At 38.8% G+C, this 24,750-nt stretch overlaps 1 protein-coding gene across 5 annotated transcripts in view; it reads left to right on the top strand.

The window, feature by feature from the left end:
• The first annotated feature begins 6,323 nt into the window (after positions 1 to 6,323).
• FOXN2 (forkhead box N2) overlaps positions 6,324 to 24,750 on the top strand; it is a 60,353-nt gene continuing 41,926 nt past the window's right edge. For 3 of the 5 annotated variants that reach the window (XM_081593789.1, XM_081593782.1, XM_081593783.1), the window contains exon 1: positions 6,603 to 6,762. The gene's annotated coding sequence lies outside the window, so the exon portion shown is untranslated. Of the gene's footprint in view, positions 6,438 to 6,602; positions 6,763 to 18,327; positions 19,214 to 24,750 lie in introns of those variants that run through there. The other 2 variants (XM_081593784.1, XM_081593785.1) reach the window with 2 other exon arrangements.

Genomic DNA, 24,750 nt, shown 5'->3' with positions numbered 1-24,750 from the left:
ATTAAGAAGAGGTGGCAAGAATACACAGAAGAACTATGCAAAAAAAGATATTCATGACCCAGATAACCACTATGGTATGATCACTTACCTAGAGCCATACATCCTGGAATGCGAAGTCAAGTGGGCCTTAGGAAGCATCAGTATGAACAAAACTAGTGGAGGTGATGGAATTCCTGTTGAGCTATTTCAAATCCTAAAAGATGATGCTGTGAAAGTGCTGCACTCAATATGCCAGCAAATTTGGAAAACTCAGCAGTGGCCACAGGACTGGAAAAGGTCAGTTTTCATTCCAATCCCAAAGAAAGGCGACGCCAAAGAATGCTCAAACTACCACACATATTGCACTCATCTCACACGCTAGCAAAGTAATGCTCAAAATTCTCCAAGCCAGCCTTCAACAGTACATGAACCATGAACTGCCAGTGTTCAAGCTGGATTTAGAAAAGGCAGAGGAACCAGAGATCACATTGCTAACATCTGCTGGATCATCAAAAAAGTGAGAGACTTCCAGGAAAACATCTATTTCTGCTCTATGGACTATATCAAAGCCTTTGACTGTGTGGATCACAACAAACTGTGGAAAATTCTGAAAGAGTTGGGAATACCAGACCACCTGACTTGCTTCCTGAGAAATCTGTATGCAGGTCAAGAAGCAACAGTTAGACCTGGACATGGAACAACAGACTGGTTCCAAATCGGAAAAGGAGTACGTCAAAGCTGCATATTGTCACCTTGCTTATTTAACTTATATGCAGAGTACATCATGAGAAATGCTGGGCTGGAGAAAGCACAAGCTGGAATCAAGATTTCTGGGAGAAATATAAATAACCTCAGATAGGCAAATGACACCACAGTTATGGCAGAAAGTGAAGAAGAACTAAAGAGCCTTTTGATGAAAGTGAAAGACAAGAGTGAAAAAGTTGGCTTAAAGCTCAACATTCAGAAAACTAAGATCATGGCATCTGGTCCCATCACTTCATGGCAAATAGATGGGGAAACAATGGAAACAGTGGCTGACTTTATTTTTCTGGGCTCCAAAATCACTGCAGATGGTGACTGCAGCCATGAAATGAAAAGACGATTGCTCCTTGGAAGAAAAGTTATGACCAACCTAGACAGCATATTAAAAAGCAGAGACATTACTTTACGAACAAAGGTCCATCTAGTCAAAGTTATGGTTTTTCCAGTAGTCACATATGGATGTGAGAGGTGGACTATGAAGAAAGCTGATTGCTGAAGAATTGATGCTTTTCAACTGTGGTGTTGGAGAAGACTCTTGAGAGTCCCTTGGACTGCAAGGAGATCCAACCAGTTCATTCTAAATGAAGTCAGTCCTGAATATTCTTTGGAAGGATTGATGCTGAAGCTGAAACTACAATACTTTGGCCACCTGATGCAAAGAACTGACTCATTTGAAAAGACCCTGATTCTGGGAAAAATTGAAGGCGGGAGAAGAAGGGCACGACAGAGGACGAGATGGTTGGATGGCATCACCAACTCAACGGACATAAATTTGAGTAAGCTCCAGGAGTTGGTGAGGGACAGGGAAGCCTGGCATGCTGCAGTCCACTGGGTCGCAAAGAGTTGGACACAACTGAGCAACTGGACTGAACTGAACCAGGCTTGTAGGATCTCAGTTCCCCTACCAGGGATTGATCCTGGGTTCTCCACAATGAGAGCATGTAATCCTAGCCACTGGATTGTCAGAGAATTTCCTGATTCTTTTTTCAAGTTTCTGGTTATTTGCCTAACTTTTAAATCTTGTGTTTTATTTATTTATATACAGTAAGCATTGTTATTTTTAAATGTTTGATAATTTCACTGTCTCAACCCCTTTTGTGTCTTTTTTTTCTATTGCTTCTGCTGTTTTTCTTTCTTTGTATGATTTACTTTTAATTGTGTACTAAAAACTGTATTTGCAAAATTATTTGTTGAGATGCCTTCAGGCCTAACATATTACTTTACTCCAAGTAGGGTTTTAGTTTGCCTCCAAGTGCTTGGGGACATTAGTGCAAAGGAATTATCCTAATCCAAGCTCAGGATTTAACTGCTTTGAAAATGAGATGTCACCCCTTTACTTCTAGGATGCAGCCATTTGGATTCCTAGTCCAACAGCAGCTTCAACAGAGCTCTCCTCCTCCCTCCTTAGTACACCCTGAATTCTAATCACTGTCTCTCATCCCTGCTCATCCTCTTAGCTACATTCTATGGAATGCATAAATGGATGTCCCTGGGTCTCCATCATTCTTCAGATTCATAGCCTGGTAATTCCTATCTTGTGAGCTCTCTGATGCCTTTGAATTGGTTTTTTAAATACTTTGCTGAGTTTTTCTAGTGTCCTCAGTAAAAGGATTGGTCCAAATTAGTGCCAATATCAGGGCTTATACAAATGTAGACATAATTAAACATAGGTAGTTGCTTTTGTTTTTTTGAATGCACTGCACAGCATGTGGGATCTTAGTTTCCCAACAAGTGATCAAACGCTTGCACTAGAAGATCTAAGTCTTTACCACTGGACCACCATGGAATTCTGGTAGTTGCTTTTAGAAGTATATTGAAAAAGATCCTTAAAGGGAAAAAAAAAAAATAGACTTTCACTCACAACTGTAATTTCACTCACTTTGACTTTTGAGTCAAAATGGCAGACCAGTATTTATCCATGTTGTATCCTAGTTCTGATATCATTTGAGGAAAGTTATTTCTTTTATTGACAAACACTACTAAACATCATCTCTGTTCTGAAAGCTATTCTAAGAAATTACATTGTAAGGATGAAGAAGACAAGATAATTGACCTCAAGGGGCATGAAGTCTAGAGCCCTTGTTGGTAAACTGGTTATTTTTGGACTCCTCAACTCATGATCAAAAAGTCTTTTGTTAAATATATGTGATATAATAATGAAAGAAAGTGAAAGCAAAAGTGGCTCAGTCATGTCCGACTCTTTGTGACCTCATGGACTATACAGACGATGGAATTCTCCAGGCCAGAGTACTGGAGAGGGTAGCCTTTCCCTTCTTCAGGGAATCTTTCCAACCAAGGGATCGAACTCAGGTCCCCTGCATTGCAGCTGACCCACAAGGGAAGCCCAAGAATATTGGAGTGGGTAGCCTATCCCTTCTCCAGGGGATCTTCCTGACCCAGGAATCAGACCAGAGTCTCCTGCACTGCAGGCAGATTCTTTACCAACTGAGCTATCAGGGAAGCATTTAAAATATAAATGTGTACATTTGAGTTTCTATTGAGGCAGGAGATAGATGGGCCCCAGGCTGAACAGTTTCTCCTCTGTGGACAGAAATTCCATAATAGGAGAAACTCAATAAAAGCAGGATGATGGAGGAAGAGACCTCCCTAACTACACATGTGCAGAAAGACTCCTTGGAAGTCAAAAAGGGAGAGGCTGTCACCTCATAGTAAGTGACATCAACTATTCATGGGCCTCTTCACTAGAATCCACCTTGGCTTAGAGATGTGTGTGTGCACACAGGGAAGACCTTGATATATACCAAATACAGACTCAGAACCAGGCAAAGCAAGAAAATTGGTCAAAGGAAACCTGGAAGATATGCCCCAGAGAAGTGAGTCAAACCACCAGAAGAGTGTGACTCTCTCTGAGCCCACCCATATGTCTATCCAAATGTACTGTATTCTCTTTTCTCCTAATAAATACTTTACTTGCTTCACTACTTTCCATCTCTATGTGGAAATTCATTTCTACACAGCTTGTCATTGTAAACTGGTCCTTGGTGGTCTAGTGGCTAGCATTCAGCATTTTCCCTGACACTGTCTGACCTCAAACTCTGGCTGGTAACTGAAATCCTGCTTCAAGCTGCTGCAGGCTGAGGCCACCCGAGATCACTGTCACTTTTTAACCTAAACATGAAGACATTTTAAACAATATACTTTTAAAATTTGTCTTCAGTAAAGTTTATTAATGACTATGTTCCTGTAAAATATTTTGGAGAAAGAAGAATACAAGCTTTGTGTGTGCTATGTGCTCAGTTGCTCGGTTGTGTCCAACTCTTTGCAACCCCATGGACTGTAGACCACCAGGCTCCTCTGTCCATGGAATTTTCCAGGCAAGAATACTGGAATGGCTTGCCATTTTCTTCTCCAGGGGATCTTCCCAATGGTAGGATCAAGCCTGCGTCTCCTGTTACCACTGCACCACCCAGGAGATCTTAAAGGCCAGGATTCTGTTTTTCCTAAAGAGTTGGGCTCTGGTTTCTTAGCCTTTTTACTCTTGTAAGCTCCTGGGGAAAAGCTACTCACTATGAACCATAGTAGGAGAAGGCAATGGCACCCCACTCCAGTACTCTTGCCTGGAGAATCCCAGGGACGGCGGAGCCTGGTGGGCTGCCGTCTATGGGGTCGCACAGAGTCGGACACGACTGAAGCGACTTAGCAGCAGCAGCAGCAGCATGAACCATAGTTATTTTTAATCAGAGATTTTCCTTGGTAGGTATTCAAAGTCCTCTAAAATAGCCACTAAGTATACAAGTGTCCCTGGACTCTGAACTAAGTGTGACAGATTTCCTAAGAGACATGAGCCTCACCCACAGAGATTATTTAAATGTGCCAGCCTCTCTGGGGTGAATCAATCAGTAGAGAGGACAAGTAGAGAAAACTTACTGAATGTAGATGCAGTAGATTCATTATTTGACCATTGACAAGTTACATCATTTTTCTGGATTTGTTTTCCCATCTATGATAGACTGAGCTCCTAGATGAAATATCTCTAAAGTATATATAACTTCCAGTTCTCATTCTGTAATTCTTCTGGAGTTGAGGAAGACTGTTTGGTCATCTGGGTTTAAAATAGACTAGAAGGAGAAAGAGAAACTAAAGTTCCATGTTTCAAGTAAAACACTAGTACAATAATCTGTAGGGAGATGAAGACCTATGTCAGTGGCCACCACAATGACCAGCAGAGATAAAACAAGACTGAGGTCTGAGAAGATTGTCATTTCCCAGAAGCCATCTTCTCTCAAACTTTCTACTTACCTCTCTTCCCTTTCTGTAACTCATCCTCTAAAACTTCCTTGAATTTGCCCACTTGAGGGGGCAACAATGATTGCACTGAAGGGAGAAACCCAAGCAACCCAGTTCTTACTTCAACTGAAGCATGTTGTACATTTGCCTTGTGGTCTCTTAACTCGGAATGCCGCTACAAGGCCCTCTAGGACAGTGTAATGAAAAGCAAGCAGAACTAGTAGATGACTGAACAAATCATATAAACAGTGTTTTCATCTGTGGGATGAGGGGAACATTTCCATTTTTGTTACTATATACGGTGATTCCTATAATTCTTCTGTATCTCCATCATCCCCACAGCTTGGCTTGTTTTGTTGTCAGCAGGCAGCTTGTTTCATATTCTGCCCACTTTATACTTAGAACCTGGCTCGTATACTGTTAACATTCATTGTTCAGGAAGGAAATGAACTTCAGTTAGCACCTACTGTGCTTCAGTTACTGTCCACGTCTATTTCATATACCCTTTCTTAAAAAACCTATTCAACACATTTGCGAGGTAGGTATTGCTACTCTAGTTTTTGAAGATATAGTATAGGAATTCATAATTTTAATTATCAGGATCAAAGTGGTAATGGTAAAATGGAGCCTTATGTCACTTACCCATTTTGACAGATTATTTTTCTATGCCTCAGTTTCCTTAACTGTAAAGTGGGAATTATTAGGAGTTAGGAGAGGGTTGGCAGATTACGTATAAAAACAAAACAAACTAGGAAGTATTTCTCAAATGGAACATTATTATGCTGAAATTCGGCTTTAACCAGACACACCTGTGTTTTATCTGGCAATACTATTTTAGCATTACGGTTACAACAATGTAACCGTGTAAAGAATTTAGCTCAGTCCATAGCACTTAGTGCGCGTTCTGGAGCTCCTTTTGAAATTTTGGGTCTGATTCCCAAGCCCCCTTTTTTTTTTAAATCTCAGACACTTTGAGCTTAGTTTCCACATAAACTTTCAGTCAAACGAGGGTGAAACTACTGTAAATTTCTATTAGTGCTTTACCGTTCCTAAAGCTCTTTCAATTAAAGCCTGGCCAATGGCGGAAAGCTCCTGAGGAAACACACCGAGTTCGGGTTACCGAGGGCGGTCGCTGAAGCCTACTGAAGTTCTCTGACTGTCCAGTCTGGCGGCCACCCTCGCCCCGCCCAGCTGCGTCCCGCCCCCTCCTATCTCGGCCACTCAGCGGCCGCGTCGCGCCCCGCCTCACTCCTATAGGTCCTTCCCGGACAGGCGAGGCCTTTCCATTTTCCCGCCTTCCCCAGCCCCTTCACAGCCCGAAACCTGACTGGCCCACGACGTCACCGCCCTGCCTTCCGTGCGAGCCCCGCCCTTCCGGACACCGCATCCCCTCTTCCTCCGCCACCCGCCGCCTCAGCAGCTTGCCGGTTCCCAGGCCTGGGCCTCGGGTAGAAGAAGGGAGGGGAATGGGAGGGACGGGCGGAGCCCCGCTCCCGAGGAGTTGCTGGAGGCGGGGACTGGAGGGAGGGGCGGGGCTAATCTCTTTGGCGCCTCGTTGCCATGGCAGCGGGGGAGGGCGGAGGGAAGGGAGGAAGCGAACGGGAGGGGGATGTGGTACTGCTGCGGCCGCCACCGCAGCTGCCGCTGCCTGCTCGTGGCCGTGTCTTCCCGGAGGCGGCTACTGGAAGCGGCCGAGAGCAGCTGTGGTGCTCTGCCATATTGTGTCTTCCCCTACCCATCCCTCAGCCCTCCGCTGCGGCGGCCGAGCCGACGGTGAGTCCCGGGCGGAGCGGCGCCTTCCCTAGCCGACGCCGCCCGGCGTTCGTGCTCCCCGCCCCGAGCCGCGCCGCGGCTCCCGGGCTCGGAGGCAGCGCGTGCGGCAGGCGCCGGGCGTGGGGCGCGGAGGCGGCTGTCCCGTGACGCGCCCGGACATTTTTGTCCCGTGATGAATTGGCGCCGCCAGGGGAGTCTTCCCTTGCGCGTGGCTTGGGTGGTTTGTGGGCTCCTGTGGGGCGGCGAACTGAGGGTAGTGCGGCCCGGTGAGGAGTTAGGAGTTTTTCTTGAGGGGTGTAATGACGGCCCGGGAGCGGGTGTCCACGGCGGAAACTGCGGCTAGTGTTGCCGGCACTTCGGAAGGGCTTGGAGGTGGCCCCGAGGACTCGTCGGGCCCGACTTGGGGCGAAATCTACTGTTGAGAGAAGCGCCCCAAGCCCGTCGGGAGTCATTGCCGGAACCCCCTCCCCCGCTTGAAGTGCAGCGAGACGTGCCGGGCGTGGAGTTCTCGTCCGGCCCCGGGCGGACTGGCTGGGCCGGGCCAAGTAGAGCCCGGGGAGGCGCCGGGCGCGGCCGGCGGTGAACTCCGAGCAGCCGGGCGGCCGAGCGTTGGGGTGGGCAGGGCTGGGTCCCGGATGTGGGGGTGGCCGACCTCGGCACGCTCTGGCCCTTCCTCCAGTGGGCGCCCGGGGGTCCGCCGAGGGTGCTGGCTCGGGGTGGGAGTTAGTGTTTCTGCTCTGCAACATGGACACTTCCTGTTCGCCTCTTCTCTTGGGCCCTCTATCTGTGCCCTTCAGTTCTTTTGACTGGGAAGGCGAGAGGTTGTGAGGGCGTGTGCGAGGTCCCTCAGCCCTTCTGAGTTCGCCCCGCTGCAAAAGCCGAGAGTTTGGAACCGGGAAGAAGGTGGGAGTCAGGGGAAAGCCGCCCATGTGTGAGGTGCTCCATTTTACTCCACTCCACCCCATTGCCCCTTTGCAGAATGCCTCTGTTCCCATCGCCGCTCAGGATGGTTAGCGTGTCTTAATTCACTGGGGGCACACTCTCGGGAATCTTCCGGGACGTGATTTCTGCTTTAAAGTCTCTTTAAAGCAGCCCCTGTACTTCGTTTTCTGTTTATAGAAAAAAGCGTTAGCGTGCAGGGAAATGACACACAACTTTCTTTCTTTTACCCCAACTCTGAGGTTGTGGGAAGAGGTCGATTGTTATTTCCAGGTTAGTTTACGCTGTTAATCCTGTCTTCTGATTGTGACAGCCACGTGGCCGACTGAGTGTAATTGAGTGCCCTAGCGCCGCTAGAGCCGAGGCTGCACTGGCAGCCAGGGGCTTTGTAGCCCTGCAGTTGCTTTGGACCCACATTTTGGTGTTTTCTGAGATGGGGAAGTGGAAAAAGCTGAATTGTTCTTCTCTATCTCTGTTCCAACCAAGTCGACTTCTCCCTGTTTTCTTGCAGCCCGTGTAAGGTGCTTTCTCCTGTTTTGATGATTCGTATTTAAAATGTAAGCAGTATTAGGTACCATTAAGGAGTGATGGGAAACAGAAGAGTATATTATGGAGTTTCTCAACTCTGGGAAAAAAAATAAGTTTGAATTTCAGAGTGGTTAATAAGTTTCTAATGTAATCAGAAGTAATCACATTCTGGAGGATTTCTTTTCGATAGTTTCATTAAAATCTCAATTTTTTCTTTTACGTAAAAATTGTGACCTGAAAAGATGTATTACTAGTGGAAATACTTGTTTAGAGATAAAATACTTTGTTTGATTTGTGCATGGACACTTTTCTTTTAAGGGAAAATAGTAACAGCTAGTATAGATGTTAACATCAACAGATTTTAAAGAAATGAAATTTAGAATATATAAAAGAGACCGAGGGCTGAAGATCAAAAATAACAAAAAGCAAAATAAATATATTATTAAATTATTTTAAAGTAAGATAAGTTAAAAAAGGTTGAAGATAGCTATTTGGACAGTTTGGGGTTTTCAGAATTTAGGTATCAATACATAAAATTTAAGTACATACAACCTTTGATTTCAGCGTGTTAAATTTTGTAAATGTTTTGGTGAATTTGAATTATTTCTGTAACATGTTTTTATTTGCATCAGTTTTATTTGAAGAGTGCTAAACCACAGGAAACATTTAGAATTATGCAGAGAAGTTATAGCAGCACCATTTATTAGAATTTTAATTATGCCATAATAATGATTTTCAGTGAAGCTAATATCTAAAAAGATTGGAGAGGCTTCAGTGCAGAAAAGACAATGCAATTGAGAAGTGAATATATGTGGTGACCACTGAGACCAATGCATAGTTGAGAAAGAAAACTAAATGAGTTGAAAAAGTACTTATATAATGGAGGAAACACTGAAAACATATGCTGGGAGATAACTACATTAACATGTGGCTATCAAAACTTTACAAAGCTCCATCCAGACAAGGATTAATTTTGTTCTTGTGGCAGCTTGTATATGGGTGCCTTGCTTTTGGATTGTTGCCATTTTCGCAACTGGATTTTGCGTACTTGCAAAAAGGTCCTCCAGAATAAAGGGCCCAATTCTTTGTTGATTTCTTAGGGAAGAAAAAGTGCTCTAGGATTTGATCCTTATTCTTGGGTTGAAGAGACATGATTAATACATGTGAAAAAAAAAAGTTTACAGTGTGAGATGATATAATTAGGAGTTAAATTGTATGATGCAGGCAGGTACTGTAAGAGTTGAGAAGGAAATTAGAAGGTTTGAGTAAGATATAGGGGTAGCTTCTTGAAGAAAGTAAGGTTTTTGCTTTCAGAAGTCTTACCTTCATGTTAGTCCCACTAGATTAATCTTCCTAAAGATTGTATCACTCTAATGACCAAAACCCCTTATATCAAGAATAGTATCAAATTTCTTCTCAAGAGTTTTTGAAATTTGGACCTAGTCTTCTTCCATCTTATCTTCCATAAGAACTGTTCATTATTTACTACTTCAACATGGTGTAACAATTTACTTCTTTTTCCCTTAGCTGACACAACATTTTTCTGTTGGAAATGCACCTACACACATCCTCTTAACCACTGAAAATCTACTCAAACTTGAGGCTTGGTTAAAATGTTAATTGTCTTGAGAGCCTTGGAATCATTTTAGACCTGCCTTCCACCTCTCTAACGGAAAAAAGTCTTATTCTCTTGGGTTGCAGCATTCTATACTGCTGTGTGTGTTTTTTTAATAAATGCTTTTCGAGCACCTACCATTTGCCAGGCACTATTATGGGAAGTAAGGCTACAGCCTGGCAAAACAGATTCCCTATTCTTCATCCCAAGAAAATTATAAAGTCTTTGACCACCCAGAGGAGTCTCCCCCGCCCGCCCCTAGATAGATGCTTAGTGAGTATTTGATTATTTTCTGAATAAAGGAAAGGCAGCGCATACAAGGTAGAGAGATGGATTGAAAGTATGCATGAAGGGTATGAAAGAAGGACCAATTATAAATGGCCTTGCAAACATCACTTCTGAATTTAAACATGGTTTAATCCAAAAAAAAAAAAAAATGGCATTTAAGCCTGGGAACGAGGGGATAAAGTCCTTATTTGAGGAAGGTTCATTTGACAGCATTGTGCAAGGCTAGTTATTGACTATGGGAAAGGAATAACTTTGAGAATAAGGTTTGGAAAGGGAGCATAATCAAGAATACGGTGAGTTTAGAGTGTAAGGTGAGTAGAAGATATCAAGGTGAATATAATCTTTAATGACTAAAGATTAGAGGTGTGAGATAATTCATTCAATATAGAGGTGACAGCTAGTGTTACAATTTTTTGTTACAGAGTTACTAATTGAAGTGTGGAGGCCTAAGAATGATGCTTGGGAAAATAAAAATAAGGAGCATCTGCTTTGGTCATATGTGACTTCATAATTAATACTGTAGACTTGTTCAAAACCTTAATTTCCACTGTATGAGAGTGCTACCAAATATAAAGGATCCAAAAGAATGTTTATCACCATTCACTTCCAAAGGATTTTGATTCATATATTTATTTCCCTTGCCCTTTTTTTAAATTTAAATAAACTTTTGGTTTTAGAATAGTTTTACAATTACAGAAAGTAGCCAGACAGTAGAGTATACCTCACCCAGTTTACCCTATTGTTAACTTCTTGCATTACTATGGTACAGTTGTCACAACTAAGGAAACAAAGTTGCTCCTTTACTATTAACTAAATTGCATACTTAATTCAGATTTCATTAGTTTTTCCCAAGTGTCCTTCTTCTGTTTCAGAATTCTAGTTTCTCACATTTTTCTTATTTTTGATGATTGTGACAGTTTTTAGGAGTACCAGTCAGAAATCTTATAGGACACCCCTCAATTGAAAATTACCTGAAGTTTTCCTCATGAGTAGACATGGGTAATGGGTTTTAGGGAGGAAGACGACAGAGGTGAAGTGCCATTCTCATCACAGCATATCAAGGGTACATACAACAAAGAATTGATAATGTTAACAGGCTTTGATTGCTTGTTTGAGGTCTTTGTCAGGGTTCATTCCCCAGCTGTTTATACTCTACTCTTTGCAGTCAAGTTGACTCCAAAGCAAGGCTCATGCTCAAGGCCTTGGCCTAATTTTGATCTGTGTATTTTTTATTTCCCTCAACCTAATTTTCCTGTCCATAAATAAACATTAAACTTGGACAGATATTTATCAAGCATCTACTGTATTTAAGTGCTGTATTTAAGTATATCTCTTGTGGTGAACAAGAGACATCATTCTACTCTTTTGGAGTCAGCCTGATGTGAACATAAGATAGAATTTATCCCCTTACCTATATAGGTCTTATTTCATTGACAGTTGTAAACATAGTATTACTGTAAGCCTAAAAGACTAAATAAAGCTCAGTAGCCATGTAGAAATATGCTGTTATTGTAAAAGTTAAATATGTATACTATTAAAATAGCCATCTTTTTGCTACCAAGATGAATAGTGGAAAATTATTTTGATTCTCTCCAAGTAGGTGTAGTACTGATAAGTTAGCAGAATAGTTTAATTATCATTAATTATCTTCATGTCTTACCAAGTTTGCACATTGTATAAGAAAATCCTTGACTGTTGATTGTATTTTCATAGATATTTGCTGCTTTTGCTACTTAGAGGTTTTTTTTTTTCCCTTAGAAGTGGTTTGAAAGATATGTTGAATAAGAATTTCAGTTAATTTTTTCTGTTTAACTGGGTTAACTGAAAGCACTTTTACGTTGAACTCTTATTGAAATTCTCTCAAAAATGCATTGCTAATACATTTACATTTTTCACATTTTATAATGTTCGGCTGACTGAGCATAATTTATTATTTAAATTAGGATTTTGACACAGAGTACAGTTATTCTGAATTTTTTGATATAACCTTAGAAGAAGAGAATTGAGGAAATTGATAAACTTACATCCTTGTGGTTTATTTGTCTTAAAAGAGGAAATACAGGAAAAAAGGAAGAGATTTCTTGTAAATTGAGATTTTACTGTTCCGTCTGTCTGCCCCATGTTTCTGTCCAGTTCTTCCTTAAAAGTTCAGGTTAAATTCTTCATCTATGCTGAGTGAGCAACACTTACTAGTAATAATAGCAACAATTCCTACCTTTTATCAAGTGCCTGCTATGTTCTGACGTGGTATTATATTAGATACATGAATATATAATTATCCATAATGACTGGGCAGGATATATCTTATTCTTATAAAGAAACAGAAGTTATGTAAATACCGAGTTGGGTGTTTGAACCTAGGTCTGTCAGATTTTAAAATTTCATATTCTTTGTGCTGTGACCCAAAGTCTTTGAAAAATGGATGTTTGCCAGGATGAGATAGATGTTTCTTTCCTAGGAAAAAGTAAGGAAGAATACAGGTTAGAGAAAGCAAACTAATATTTATACAATGCGTGTTATGTGCCCAGGTGGCTCTAGTGGTAAAAGAACCTGCCTTCCAATGCAGGAGACACGGGTTCGATCCCTGGATTGGGAAAAGCCCTTGGAGGAGGGCATGGCAATCCACTCCAGAGGTCTTGCCTGGAGAATCCCATGGACAGAGCCTGACAGGCTACAGCCCGTAGAGTCACACAGAATCAAACAGGAATGAAGTGACAGCACATTCTGTGACACGAAGACCACTACTTTGTTGTCATAGTGAATTAAATAAGTAAGGGGGTTAAGTCATTGGTCAGAGACTGCATAAGTAAGTTGGTAGGTGATGGGTCTGCTTGACTTCAAAGCCTTATTACTCTTTTACTTTACTAGTACAGAATGCTGCTTTATTTACTCATTTAAACATTTGCTTACTAAATGTTATGGTGTGTGACAGAGCATAAACATGAATGTATTTTTGTTCTGCCTACAAGGATTTATATTCTAGTACAGCATTTCTTAAATGGTGATAGAGAATCAATATAGTAAATTGTGACCAATATTTCTTAAAAAATACAATCAAATAGAAAAATGTCAGTGTGTTGTATGTGGTAAGGGTAAAAGTGTTATTTAATTCTGTTTCAGTTAGATATGTAAGCATTGTCATGGTTCTCATATAAAAATGTATTTCTTATTGTGGGATAGCATCAAAAGTTCGAAACTGGTTTAGTGCCTGAATTAGAAAGGTAAGCAAATAATGGTGAATAATCAGAAGTAGCAAGTAAGTTCTATATGTCTGAGCCACCAGGGAAGCCCAAGTTCTGTAATAGAACTCTAAATAGGATGCTGAGGAAGCATGATTGGAAAAATTAAATAATTCAAGGAAGGCTCCTAGAGAGAGAACTTTGAGCCTCTGAAACATAGGGTAGAGAGCCTGAAATAATCTTAAGACATAAAGGAGTAAAAGAGCACTGGATATCCAGGAAGCTTGGGTGGTGTGAAGTAGGTGCAAACAGAAGCCAGATTTTGTATGGAATTGTCAGCCACCATGCTAAAGATTTTAGATTTTATTAGGCCCGTGGCTTTTCTGAAGTCGCATGGCATTCTTTTGCTAAAGACCAGATATATTTATATATTTGATTCTATCATATAATCTAGAAACAATTTTAGGAACAGAAAATTTGACCATGTAACAGGTATATAGTATAAAATGGTGTGAGCACAACTGTTGATCACAACCAAAAAAAGTTGAACCAGTTTTGAGGTGACTATCAAATGTTCCTTTTCTATTTTTTCTTGCATTTTTGCTATTGCCAGCAGACTAATGGTAGCAGGTGCTAAAGTTGGAAGAAAACGTTATGAGAAAATTGTTCATTGTTTCCTTTGAATTTGAAGACAACCATTATTCAATTTTTGAGGATAGTAGGGGCCCTTTATTGGAATGTTAGTATCATTTCTGTAAGCCAAAGTTTGCAACCTTTTCCCTCCAGCTGTGTTTTTTTGGGCTTGAAATATTAAAAAAAAAAAAAACTTTTTTTTTCATATTTGCCAATATTTAAATGTTGGTGCATTTCACACAAAAATCTAGAGTTCTTTTGTCCCTTGGAGAAAATGAATATTGTGGCAGCATTGGTTTCACAGTTTTGATTGGCTGAAACTTGTAAATAACTGCCCTCTTTTGGCAGTCTCCATCTTTCTTACAGAAGACCAGCTTTACTTGTTTGTTGCCTGCCTGGTTCTTGTAAGGCTTTTGAATTGTCTGCTGTGTACTGTTATTTTGTGAAGTGTTTTAAAAAGAGGATTTGGGGTCTTTGAAAGATCATTCTGCCAGTATTGGGGAAGATGAATTGGAGGAATATGAGAGGCATCTGGTTAAAATACTAAGCAGGTGGGATGTCCTTTTCTTCTTCTGTCCTTTTCTTCCATAATACTTTGTACCTTTCTCAAAGCATTTACTGTATATAGCTTTCTCTTATCTGTGTTACTTACTTCTTCAACTGAATTGTAAACACCTCACACATAAAGTGGGCATCCCAGGTGGCACTAGCGGTAAAGAACCTGCCTGCCAATGCCGGAGACGCTAGTTTGATCCCTGGGTGGGGAAGATCCCCTGGAAGAGGTGATGGCAGCTCACTCCAGTATTCTTGCCTGGAGAATCCCATGGTCAGAGGAGCCGGGCGGGCTACAGTCCATAGGGTCACAGAGATTGAGACATGACTGAAGTGACTTAGCGCTCATGCATACATAGCATATGCTGAGTGAATGCTTGTTGAATTTAATTATGTTGATATTTTAAATTACCATGTTTGTTTTTCTCAAAGGTGAGTTTTCTTGGCAGCGTTAGAGTATCTCTCAATGGAAAAAATCTTTTGCATGTTTTAACTATTGCAGTTTATCCTAAGAATGAGTAAATATCAAATACTTTTAGAGCATGTGTTACATGTGAAAAATGGATCACATCACTTCTGTATAATAAGATGGTGGACTTTTAGTTCATTGTCCTGGTTGCCAAACATCAGGATGAAACACTGGGAAGCCTGTCTCTTGGTTTGTCCTGTAATTTTATTAAGTCATTTTGAAGATTATTCCAAGGTGTTTTTGTTACTGTGTTTTGTGCTGATAGCTAGAAGTAGTAACATAAAAACAAAGATCATGGCATCTGGTCCCATCACTTCATGGCAAATTGATAGGGAAACAATGGAAACAGTGACAGACTTTATTTTCTTGGGCTCTAAAATCACTGCAGATGGTGATTGCAGCCATGAAATTAAAAGACGCTTGCTCCTTGGAAGAAAAGCTATGACCAACCTAGACAGCATGTTAAAAAAGCAGAGACATTACTTTGCTGACAAAGGTCTGTCTAGTCAAAGCTATAGTTTTTCCAGTAGTCATGTATGGATGTGAGAGTTGGACCATAAAGAAAGCTGAGCACTGAAGAACTGATGCTTTTGAAGTGTGGTGTTGGAGAAGACTCTTGAGAGTCCCTTGGATTGCAAGGAGATCCACCCAGTCCATCCTAAAGGAAATCAGTCCTGAATATTCATTGGAAAGACTGATGCTGAAGCTGAAACTCCAGTACTTCAGCCACCTGATGCCAAGAACTGACTCATTGGAAAAGACCCTGATGCTGGGAAAGATCAAAGGCGGGAGGAGAAGGGGACGACAGGGGATGAGATGGTTGAATGGCATCACTGACTCGATGGACATGAGTTTGAGCAAGCTCTGGGAGATGGTGATGGACAGGGAAGCCTGGCATGCTGCAGTCCATGGGGGTCACAAAGAGACACGACTGAGCAACTGAACTGAACTGATAGTTTTTTATTTTCTAAAATTTTTAATGCTTTTTACTGTTAAAATGTAGATGCTAGAAACCACCCAAGAAATGTGTAGCTTAGTGAATTACTTGAAGGCCAACCCATATGTAACCATCTTTCATGTTAAGGAATAGAATTTTTCCAGCCACTTTAGATGCCCTTTTACATGCCTATTCCAAAACATAACCCCCTTTCTTCAAAAAGTAACCAGTCTTGTAGCTTTGCTGAAAATCACTTAAGTTTCCCAACTATGTATTCGTATACAGTATGGATAGTCTGCTTCCTCTTTATTTCTTTCTGATTAACTTTTCTTCCTTTTCATCCTCTGTTTCTCTTAAGACTTTGTATGTTTATTTTTTCTTGTATTTCTTTAGCTTATGTCTTCATTTCTGAAACAGGTTTTCCCCCCTCTTTTATTTCAGATTCTTTCTTGAGCTCTGTTTTATTTCTGAGCTTTTCTAATTCTGATATGTGGTTTTTTTCATATCTTATGTAATTTTCTAAGCTCATTTTGTGTTTGTACTGTAGTAAGAACATTTAACATGAGATCTACCCTCTTGAAATTTTAAGTGTACAATACCGTATTGTTAACTATAGGAACTATGTTGTACAGCACATCTCTAGTAGAACATATTCATCTTGTGTGATAGAAACTTTTACTCATGGTCCTTGTTTCCCCCCTCCTTCTGAATTTAACTATTTTTCTGTTTCTCTTATTGTAACTTTGTGTAATATTCTTCCTCAATGCTTTTCATCATTTTCTTTATGTGAAACTAGTTTTCTTGAACTTCTAGGAGGAGGCCTGATTCTGATAGCTCTTTTAACTTCACAGTCCCGTTTTTTTTGTTGCTGTTCATGATTTTAAAAATGGTGAATGGCTTTCTGAGATTTCCCGGCTCTGTTCTACTCTGGTATTCTGTCTGGACTCTCTTTTATCTCTTTTTTCCCTATCCTGCTTAATTTTTTTGCCATTCCTGGTACTTCCTCTTAAGCTTAGAGTTTGTCTTAGAAGAGAGCCCCAAATGTCAAGTTTTGAGTGCTCAAAGGGACTATATTGTTCCATGCATATAGGAACTATAGTCTTACTGTGGTCTCCTTGCAGTTACCTACTTTTGAAATAGTTTCAGCTTTCGTTCAGTACAAACTGTCTGTCAGTGGTTTCCAGGAAATATTGGCTATTTTGTCGTTTTGTTCTCAAGTCCCTCAAACCTCATTGCTTCCCTCTGGTACATGTCACAAAATTCTGAACCTGTTGTTTTGCCCTGATTATTTCTTTGTAGTTAAGAGAACTTTTAAGAATCTATTAAAGATCCTTCGGGAAATTGTGAAAGGGTCATGGGCTTGTCTTTCTGTTGCACATATACAAGTGTCTGTGCTTTGACTTTTAATGCTTTAGCTTTTTCCAGTATTTAAAAGCTAACCTACATTTAGGTTACCATACAGTGATACACTTAGGACCATTCTTAAATTATGGAGCAAAAATTGGATTAAATACCAAGAATCAAATGCGTGTAAGTAAATAATTGCAGTATGAGACATGTGCTTCTAGACATAGATTTTAGTGCTGTGGAAACAGAGTAAGAACTTTCCGCAGGAATGGGATTGAGTGAGGTGGGTTTTATAGTCATAATGGGGGTTTATTAATGCTGTGTCAGTACCTTTAATAACTCATTTTTCCTGTTTTGTCAGACTTTTCCTTTGGTAGTTCTTTATACAAATGGATTAACAGTAGGCTTCCTTTAATTGCAGCTTCAAAATAGCATATTGTTCACATGGAATTAAAATAATTGATGTCTTCAAGTTTTCTTTTGTGACAAAATTTCTTAAGTAGAGAAGTGAAATTTAGGAAGTGAAAAGATCACAGAGCATAGTGGAACATAGTATCTAATGTAATATTATCATTGCAGTATAATTTAAGTATAATTTTACCTTTGTGTTTCTCGTCTAGTTGGCAGCAAGTTAGAACCAAGTTGTACTTGCTTGAAGTATTCTGCTTAGGTGTGTTGAGCCCATTATTTTCTAGTCTTTTCTGGGTTTTATTAGTTTTTATTTACTTTATAATATAGAACTTTAGTATTTATAAAGGGATTTCATGTCGATTGTTTCTTTTGCGCTGTTGACACAAATAACTACTGTAAAAAGAGGACATATAAATGCATTTGGAACATTGTAAGAGAGACTGAAAATCCCTAAGAGAAGTTCAGGTGGGAATTACATGGAGGAATTGTCATTAAATGAGGCCATAAATATTAGGATTTTGACTGAATAGTGGTAGGGAGGGTAAACAATCCAGATGTTGCAGGAGAAAGCAGATATTCTATTTAATAACATATATCTTTAATTAACATAAATATATCTGACTTCAGTAAGTGTTCATATAAGGTTAGTTTAGTCCTATTTTAAAGAGGACTTAATTTTACATTAACTTAATATTACTTTTGTGGGGGTTTTTTGTTTTTATTTACCCATTTATTTTTAACTGTGCTGGGTCTTCGATGCTACATGGACTTTTCTTTAGTTGTGGCAACAGGGGCTTCTCTCTAGTTGTGGTGCGCGCCTGCGCACCAAGTAAGAAGCCTTTCTTCCTGCAGTGGCTTCTCTTGTGGTGGAGCACAGGCTCTGGGGAGCCCGAGCTTCAGTAGTTACCACATGTGGGCTCAGTAGTTGAGGCTCCCAGCTCTTGTGTACTGTGGTACACGAGCTTAGGTGTGTGTGTGGGATCTTCCTGGATCAGGGATTGAACATGTGTCTCCTGCATTGGTAGGCAAATTCTTTACCACTGAACCACCAGGGGAGCCCCTGTATTGTTCTTAGAATTACATGAAAAATCAGTATAGTAAATCAGCCATATGTAGTCTTTTAAGTTCTAATTTTGCTTTCCAAATTTGTCCTGGAGGCATTAGTAATGTAAGATAACACTGTTTGCTTTTATTAAATTTATTTTGATCATGAATGTGCTTTTAAAAGGTGCTTATTTTCAGTGGAACAATTTAATTCACTGTATACTTACTGCATGGCTGACTAATTATGGCTTATATTCAAAGCACTGAAAACCATATTACCCATAAATAAATTTTGGTGACAAAGAATACCACCTGTTTGTATTCCCATGCCAACCGAATTTATCTTTTTATTTTAGGACATTTGATCTGTTGATTTTTCAGGTTTCTGAAACTTTGTTCCTTTCAAAATAACTTTTCAAGTACAGTTACAATGCTATCGAAAAACTGAAGTGCTGGTTGGCTTCCTGGTTACAATATGGTGATATTACTTCTCATTCTACGTGGTAAAGGTATTTCCTTCCATTTGTGTTTTGTTTACTTTTCTGTACTGTTTTTTTTTTCAGCTTCTAATGCACTTTTGTTTAGACATGACATTGATTGTCATCCCAAAGGTTGAGAAGATGGGTCTTCTAAGCTCGATTTACACCGAAAGCTAGTAGTGCTTTTTTTTCTATCATGTTTCATAACATGTAAGATAATCTCATGCTGTGTTTTAGATACTAATAGAAGTTACAAATTATTTTGTCATCACCTTGTCTGATTCTTTTCAACCCCATGGACTGGTACTCACAGTCCCACCAGGCTCCAAGTGTCCATGGAATTCTCCAGGCAAGAATTCTGGAGTGGGTAGCCTTCCCTTCTCCAGGGGATCTTCCCAACTGAGGGATCAAACCGAGGCCTCCTGCATTGCAGGCAGATTGTTTACTGTCTGAGCCACAAGGGAAGCCTTTAAAAGCATTTATTAAGAATACCTGTTTTTCTCAACAGAAAAAACAGTTTTCACTCAACTTAGATCTATTGTGAAACTATTTTTTGAAACCAGTGTTTCTCTTTGTGAAAGGCAGGTTATGTGACAGGGTTCATTAAAAAAAAAAAGGGTAATTTGGTCTTTACACAGAGAATATCAGGTTTCTTTACTAGTTAGAAGCAAACACCTTTCTTTCTTTTTTTTAACTCATAAAGCTATTGCTTCCATTTTAACATCTCCAAGAAAGAAATGAACAACTGAGACCCTTTTTTAAATTTAATTTTTTAAAGACAAATGCCACAACAGTGTGTATGGAAACTATACTGTGTACAAATAGCACAAAACTTTTCAGATAGAAGTGGCATTTGAACCATAGTTTACACAGTGTATCTGGGCAAGGTGATTTAGGAGATAAGTGGATTCGGTGGAAGATTACCACAACAGTTCCCCCTCCGCTCCCCGATTTTACAGTTTCTGCCATTTAGCATGAGTTGGTCAAAGGTTTTTCCCTCATTCAGTTTTCTTTCTTTTTTTTTTTAAATCCCTATTTGAAAAACAGTTTCCCTATGAGACAAATCTTTGACTCTTTTGTATTCTGTGTCCTCCCCTCCCTTTCCCTTTCTTGACTGGAAAATGCAGCTGCACACATTTTTTGTTTAGAGACAATGGATCACATGCTGTGTCACCTAAATCTATGACCAAGAGGCAGTTTTATCCCTCAGAGACCAAAATGCTTCAGTTGTCCTGGATATGTGACATCATGTAGCATTATAATCAAGCATGCGTCTTTTTGCAGTTGTACTTTTGGGATTTGAATCTACCCTCTACTCTCAATATTGGATTTTACGGGATGGATAGTATTTATAACAGAGAACCTTAAAAAATGTATTGTAGGAAAAGGTTGTGAGTTCCTTCAATATGGCTTAATTTTTTTCTTACCTGAGAGTTAACAAAGTTATTAGATAATGTGAGCTAGTAGAATATTAAAGTTTTTAGCATTATATTTGTTACACAATGCCTTGCAAATAGTATGTGCTCAATAAGTGTTACACTATTATTACTACCAGTGTGGTAAATAAGCAAGAAAATTGTTTTCGTGATTTAAAAATGATGAACTTGAGATTTTGAAAATAGTATCTGTAAACTGCTAAAATATTTAATGGTGAGCTTGTTGTAAGCTTGTTGTATTGCTGAGTCAATCTAGTAAATGTAGTACTATGGCTTCCAGTCTTGAATAGTGGTACATTTTATAATTAATTAATAAAAATGGTCTATTCCTAAGGAGATGAAGATGAGGAAAAGAGGGGGAAATTGAATGGAAATTTCTTTTATTATATAGTATATCTTAATCAGAGACCAAGCTTAAATTACAGTAAAGAACTGAAGTAACTGCCAGGCAATTCTGATAAAATTCACAAACATCTTGGATTTCTGTGTTATGCCTTAACTCTGTGGTAGATATTTTCTGTGGAAAGCATTGTTTAGTCATCTGAGCTAAGTGAATGACAGCTTGTTTCCCCTTGCTCTGGTTGCCGTAGCCTGTCGGATGATGTTTTATATTGGTTACTTTAAGCTGATTGGATGGAAAAGCCACAAGTCTAAGAAGGGGCCTACTCTCTGGTTGCTCTTTTGACACTTCTAAGATTGTTTAATTTACTGATAACAGCAAGTTCTTGGTGAGAGGTAAAATGAAAAGTCAATAGAAATGTTTCCAAATGTCTTAAGAGCATGTAAAAAGACATAATTAGATATTGTAAGTGTACAAAACTAAATATAACCAACTATCATACTCATTTGTCACAAGTTTTAGGAATTTAGATGTTTAAAGTATTTATAGTGAGACTAATTTTAAATAGGAAGCTAGACTAGTAGGGTGAACATGGTGAGAAACAACTTTATTTGTAGTTTAGATGCTGCCATATAGCTTCAGATTATCCATCCCTTGCTTTAGGCATGGGACTGACTGGAAGCCTTCTTCAGGGCAGTATGATTGCTCAAGAGTTGATTTCAACTTCTTTCCAGTTCTAGTAGAACATAACAGATGGCATGGTTCCTTTTCACTCCAGTGTAGTAGAAGTTTTTTAGAAACAGCAAAATGGTTTTTCTCATTTATCCTTTCTGTATAATGAGGAAAGAAATATTCAGTGATGTTCAGGGGTGTAAGAAAAATATAAATTGTAATAAATTTGCTTCCTGGTGGTTCAGCTGGTAAAGAATCTGCCTACAATGCAGGAGACCCAGGTTCGATGCCTGGGTCAGGAAGATCCCCTGGAAAAGGGAACGATTACCTACTTCAATAATCTTGTCTGGAGAATTCCATGGACAGAGGAGCCTGGCAGGCTGTTGTACACGGGGTCACAAAGAGTCAGACATGGCTGAGCAACTAACACAAATAAATGCACGTCAAAAATTAGCTATTTTTTGGTGTCTTTTTTCTGTGCTACTCTTCATTTCCTAAAAACAATTATTATATGATATAATGAATTAAATATAAAATTTCAACAATTAAAAAATTTTCTCACAAACAATAACTTACAGATACAGGGTTCTAAGAACTATGATATAGGTAAGATAAAAACTTAATTAAAATTAAAAAATGTAACATGAAACTCTAGAATAATTTGAAAAGGACTTTTAAAAAGTATTAAACACATTTATAGAACTGAATTAATTGCAATTAATTCCTTATTTGCCATGGATTTATTTTACTAAGGTATACACTAGAAAGCTTTTATGTTCATGGGAATTGCTGGACTGAGGGCCTGATTTTTTGGGTTTAATTTTATATACATGAGTCCATATTTTTAAGGTACTATAGATATTTTTAAGGTACTATAGATATTATCCAGAAACTTATAATGTAGTAATATCTTGAAATAAATTATTTTGTATATTTTAACTTGGTGAGAATTCTGTAGATTCAGAATAGTAGAGTCTGAACTAGTTGGATATAAATAAAACTGTGTATGTAGATGGGGCTTCCCTGGCTCAGTAATAAAGAATCCACCTGCCAATGCTGAAGACACAGGTTTGATCCCTGGGTTGGGAAGATAACCTGAAGAAGGAAATGGCAACCCACTCCAGTATTCTTGCCTGGGAAATCCCATGGACAGGGGAGCCTGATGGGCTATGGTCCATGGGACCACAAAAAAGTCAGACATGACTTACTGACTAAACAACAACATGTATGCATTTATATTCTTGCCCTGTTTTGATTATAGTATTATATTGCCACTATATCTTTTTATTATTGAGAATGTCATTACTAGCAAAAGCTTAGCATACTTTATTTCATAGGTAATGTAGTTGGTTTGTTTATTTTTTTAATATATAAATTCTTTTATTGTTTATTAGAATGTTAGCATTAGGCAGAGCTGTTAATAAAGGAACTTAAACTCTTCAGGGGCTATTAATAGCAATCAACTTTAAAAAGTTCTGAAAGTTTATATATGGTTTAAATTCTTTTAGATTATTAAACTGGAAAGATTTGAAGAAAGATTCTGTCATGTGGCATGATTGGTAAAAGATTGACATAACATAAAGTTCATGGAAACAGTAAAAGGAAGTGAAAGTCACATCATAGAGAAAATGATGAAACTGTTATTGCAGCACTCTTCTGAGAAGTCCTAATTTGTGCCATACCAGAGGGTGTCATTAGTTTAAAAGGAGGCCCATTCTTAATGCTAGAACTTTTTTAAAATTTCTAAACTTTAAAACATAAAATATCGTTATGGATCTTATACTGTAATTTTTTAGTTTGAGAGATACAACATTTATATATATACTGCTTTAGAAAGAAAGCTAATAATAGTTTAAAAATTAATAATAGTAATAATAATTACCAGCTAGTATTCATTGTGTCCTTACTCTACCTCTGTTCTAAGTCCTTTATATTCTCATTTAGTTTGTACTGACAGTCTTATGAAAGTAGGTACTGTTAGAATTCTACATTGATAGGTCTTCTAGTCTGTTGAGTAGCAGAGCTAGAATTTGAACTCAAGAGTATCTCTTCACAACTCATGCTTCCTCTTAAACCCTCTGCTTCACTGCCACCAGATTCTAATATTGATAATAATGATTTCTATTTTATGACTTTATAATATGAAATTGTCTTATCTTTCACAATTTAACTTCAAATGTACTGCCTCCTCATGTTTCTATTCAGTATCTTCTAGTATTACATACATTCATTCCTTTCTCAAGGAATAAGCCTTTCATTTTATAGTTGTACACTATTTTACCATATAACTAACAACTATGACAGCGGAGCCATGAGTGTAGTAGGAATAAAAGATTTTTTCTTGAAGGACCAGGAGAGATCATTCTGAATAGTATAACTTTTATACTTCTCTTTCTCTCTTTTATCACATTACTTTATGTAAAGACATTATACTCATAATCCAATATAGCTAATATGTTATCTTTGGAATATATTTAAAATTCCTATATGCATTTAGATACTTCTCGCATTTTAGAGTTCATATTATAGTATATTTACTGCTTAACAGGAGGTTATTTATTCTGTATCCTCAACTGTTAAACTATAAGTAGACAAAAAGGATCTCTTAAGTAGTTGGGAAAAAACTTTCAAAGTTTATGCATTAAATTCATGTACCTTAAGGTGTACTCTTTGCCCTTATCAAATCTGTATGAAATTCTAATGAAACTTATCTGGCTTTCCAGTCTATAGCAGATAATGCTTCTATAATTGTATTTCCATGTTTTTAATAGAATGCTCTGACAGCCAAATTTTCTTTTAACCCATTGAGTGGTAAAACATAATCTGAACTGATAGAAGACTATTGATGGCCTTTATTTACTCCCTTCTTAGTGTACATTTTTCTGCAGAAATATTAACATCTTTCTTATGGGGTCCTATCTCAGACCTCAGTGACACGTCGTATAACATATCACATGTACATCATAGTCCCTTTCTAAAATCCAAAATACTCTATAGATTCTGAAATATGTCTGCCCTCAAGGATTTTAGATAAGGGATCATATACCTGTATAATTAGGTACAGTGACTACAGTACAGCTGAGAACTAGAATATAGAACTAAGATTAATCCAGTAACTC

Source organism: Giraffa tippelskirchi, chromosome 4 (genome assembly GCF_054371585.1).
Source record: "Giraffa tippelskirchi isolate mGirTip1 chromosome 4, T2T-mGirTip1v1.2.pri, whole genome shotgun sequence".
NCBI classification, from domain to species: domain Eukaryota; kingdom Metazoa; phylum Chordata; class Mammalia; order Artiodactyla; family Giraffidae; genus Giraffa; species Giraffa tippelskirchi.
Note: the sequence above shows the minus strand (reverse complement) of the source record. Positions and strands in the feature narration are given on the sequence as shown.